Source organism: Homarus americanus, unplaced genomic scaffold, assembly GCF_018991925.1.
Source record: "Homarus americanus isolate GMGI-L3 unplaced genomic scaffold, GMGI_Hamer_2.0 scaffold21914, whole genome shotgun sequence".
NCBI classification, from domain to species: domain Eukaryota; kingdom Metazoa; phylum Arthropoda; class Malacostraca; order Decapoda; family Nephropidae; genus Homarus; species Homarus americanus.
In genome coordinates this window covers 1,052,429-1,056,746 of record NW_024719665.1, presented here as the reverse complement: position 1 = coordinate 1,056,746, position 4,318 = coordinate 1,052,429, and positions in this window count along the sequence as shown.

The following is a 4,318-nucleotide window of genomic DNA, read 5'->3' as shown; positions in this document are numbered from 1 at the left end:
CTCGTTTTGATGGTGACAGTGCCGTAGCGACCTTCCGCTCCAGCTGAACACACTGATGCCATACTGCCCGTGACTGTCAAAAGAAATGTATATAGTGCTATAGTAGGAATGTATATAGTTGCACGATTTATATAGTGGTTGCTTGGATAGTGGTTTCTGTTGTGAAGAAGAAGGGAGGAACAGCTGTAATGTATATGGAGAGATAATAATAATAATAATAATAATAATAATAATAATAATAATAATAATAATAATAATAATAATAATAATAATAATAATAATAATAATAATAATAATAATAATAATAATAATAATAATAATAATAATAATAATAATAATAATAATAATAATAATAATAATAATAATAATAATAATAATAAAATAATAATAATAATAATAATAATAATAATAATAATAACAATAATAATAATAATAATAAAAATAATAATAATAATAATAATAAAATAATAATAATAATAAAATAATAATAATAATAATAATAAAAATAATAATAATAATAATAATAATAATAACAATAATAAAATACTACTACTACTACTAATAATAATAATAGAGTAATAATAATAATAATAATAATAATAATAATAATAATAATAATAATAATTATAAAACAGTAATAATAATAATAACAATAACAATAATAATAATAATAGTAATAATAATAATAATAATAATAATAATAATAATAATAAAAATAATAATAATCACTGATCAACTGAGTAGATAAACGTGTGATCTGGAAGAGCCAATCTAAATGAGCCATGTCAGTGAGCGAGGCAGAGTGAATAAATAGCCAAAAAGAAAATTAAAGCAATTACTGGATGAGACACCGCGCCCACCTGCATTGATTATTACCTGCGCCCCTGACCCATCCTCCACCTCCATACACCCGTCCCCAGTGTCGCAAATTATCGTCATCTTTTTCATTTTTCCCGGTTTCTCTTTACTCATTCCGATCTATCTTACTTTAGCTCATTAACTCAACTTTACAGAATTGGGATCCCTGAGGTGAGGCAGAGAGGAGGAATGACAAAGGTTCTAAGGAATTCTCACGGGAAGTGGATAGGTAAAAGATTCTGGGTAAAAAGGTTCAAAAGTGTTACTGGAGGACATGGAATGAATGTTTTGAATTGTTTTAGCAACGAAAAAGTTATTAGGAGTTCTCACGGGAAGAAAAAGCATGAAAGGTTCCAGGAATAGAGGCATAGATGTGCCACTGGAAGCAACACCTTGAGTTCGTAGAAATTCTAATAGCAACGCATAAAGCCATCACTGTAATGTTGTAGAAGGTCATCGGGGCACAAACACTCGGTAATGTGCACTACTCCAGAAACGATAAGGATTCTTGGAATTTTGATGGTAAGGCGTATTTGAAGAATCGTTATGGTTCTGGGAATAACGACCCGGCCCGGCAGCATCACATCAAGGGGGACAAATAACGACAGCCACCGACCCAAGAAATTTCTCAGAGCAATCCCAATGTGACTGTGGACATGAAATTTGTTTTGAGAAATTTAAATTTCGTAAATTAGTAAAAGACTGAGATGGGAGGAGGAATGTTGAGAAAGAAGGAGAGGAAGGAACTAAAACAAATAAAGTTATCACAGAAACAATCACAAAGAAATCCTCACAAAAACTTCAGGGAAGACGAAACAAATGAGGTACTGGGGAATCAAAGAACCAAAGAGCCTACCAAGAAAATTCACGATGACTCGAGTAAAAACCTCATGTCTCTCAGTTACCTACTAATAACTCTCTCTCACGGGCTTATCATGTTATTCCTGTAAGAACTGGAGAGGGGCAGGGAGGGCGTGGGGTGAGGGGACTCTATCTCAAGAGAGCTGTGTGTGCATGGGGTGGTAGGGTTGGGGAAGGGTGGGGTGGGGAGGTGGTAGGGGTTGGGGAGAAAGGGGGTAAGGGTTAGGGAGAAGGAGGGTAGGGGTAAGGAGGTGGTAAGGGTTAGGGAGAAGGAGGTGGTAGGTTGGGGAGAAGGGGGTATGGGGAGAAAAGTGTAGGGGTTGGGGAGAAGGGTGGTAGGGGTTGGGGGAGAAGGAGGTAGGGGTTAGGGGAGAAGGAGGGTAGGGTTAGGGAGAAGGAGGTGGTAGGGGTTGGGGAGAAGGGGAGGGTGGTGAATTAGGAGAAGGAGGTAGGGGTTAGGAGAAGGAGGTAGTTAGGGAGAAGGGGAGGTGGTAGGGTTAGGGAGGGGGGAGGTGGGGGGGTTAGGGGAGAAGGAGGGTAGTAGGGGTTAGGGGAGAAGGAGGTGGTGGAATAGGGAGAAGGAGGGTGGTAGGGTTAGGAGAAGGAGAAAGGAGAAGGTGATGGGAGGGATGGGGGACAGAGGCAGGGTTAGGGAGAAGGGGAGAAATAGGAGAATGAGGGGTAGGGTTAGGAGAAAGGAGGTGGTAGGGGTTAGAGAAGGGGGGTAGAAAAAGGAAGGAGGTAGGGGTTAGGAGAAGGGAGGTGGTAGGGGGGGAGAAAGGTAGGGGCTGGGAGAATGTAGGTAGTAGGGGTTGGGAGAAAGGGTGGGCAGAGGAGAGACAAGGGGAAGGGTAGGGTTGGGGAGAAGGAGGGGTAGGGGGCTTAGGGAGAAGGGAGGGGGAGAATAGGAAGGAGGTAAGAAAGAGAAGGGGAAGTAGGGGTTGAGAGAGGGGGGTGGTAGGGGTGGGGAGAAGGGAGGTAGGGGTTAGAGAGAAATAGGAGACGGGGGTAGAGGGGTGAGACATGAGGGCAGGGTCAGAATAAGGTAGGGGTTGAGAGACAGTAAGCAGGGCTGGGGAGAAAGTAGGCAGTAGGGGTGAGAGAAGGATGGGGTAGGGTGTGAGAATGGAGGGTGGTAGGGGTTGGGGAGAGGAGGTGGGTAGGGGTTGGGGAGGAGGGGCAGGGGCTGGGGAGAAGGAGGTAGTAGGGGCTGGGGAGGAGAGGTGGTAGGGTTGGGGAGAAGGAGGTGGTAGGGGTTAGGGGGGAGGTGGTAGGGGTTAGGGGAGGAGGGTGTAGGGGTTGGGGAGAAGGAGGGTGGAGGGGGTTGGGGAGGAGGTAGTAGGGTTGGGGAGAAGGAGGGGTGGTAGGGGGTTAGGGAGACGGAGGGTGGGTAGGGGCTGGGGAGAAGGGGAGGTGGTAGGGTTGGGGAGAAGAGGGAGGGTGGTAGGGTTGGGGGGGAGAAGGGGAGGTGGTGGTAGGGTTGGGGAGAAGGAGGGGTAGGGGTTGGGGAGAAGGGGGGTGGTAGGGGTTGGGGAGGAGGGGTGTAGGGGTTGGGGAGTAGGGGGTAGGGTTGGGAGAAGGAGGGTGGTAGGGTTGGGAGAATAGGATGATTTGAAAGGAACACAAAATTGGGAGCTTGTATTAGGTTAAAACATCTTATCGTACGTCCGCCAGTTATGGGGATGATGAGGGCCCAAACTGTCGTAACAGCTAACAAATACCATATTGGAGTGACATACTGCAGAGTAGGTTAGTAGTTAGGTTAGGCGTACAATAAATCAGGTGTTCACCAGGTGATTCCTACCCGGTATAACATGACACCGTAGCCTCGGTCAAAATAACTTCATTATATACTTCTCACTTATGATTTACACTCACTGTCGCCATCAGACTCTCAGCCAAGTTTTAGATTTTGGAAGAGATTTTTAGAGGAGGAGGAGGAGGAGGAGGAGGAACTCACGCTGGGTAATTTGCGCGCGATGAAAGTTCAACATGCATACTAATGCAAATAAGTCCTGTCCTTGTCAAGACCAGGAGTTGAGGCTTGAAGGAGGCAGTCAGGTCACACACACACACACACACTTCCTGTTGTGCCAGCCAATTTCCTCCTGTGCCGCCTCCTCAACCTCTCTGGCCAGGTCACCCTCCTCCTGTTGTCACCCTCCCTTTGTCACCCCCTCAGTTGTCACCCCTCCTCCCTGTTGTCACTCTCCTCCTGTTATTCACTTCCTGCTACCACCTTTCCTTGCTGATACCTAAAACACCACATGACGTCACGAACACAACACCTACGACGCCACGACTACATTACCAATGACGTCACGACTACATTACTATGATGTCATGACCAACAACATTACATCACATGACTACATCACCATATGACGTCACGAACACACAATACTACATGATGCTACGACAGTAGAGTGACAAGTGTTCACAAGTTCTATTACATGCAAATGCACTTTCAAACACGCGACAAAGGAATAAGAGGATGTACAAAGTGAACAGAATGGAAGATAAATTTATGATGCAATAGAAAGATGGACCAATAGGGACGGAAGACACCTATGATGCAAAAGAAAGAAACTAATAGGAA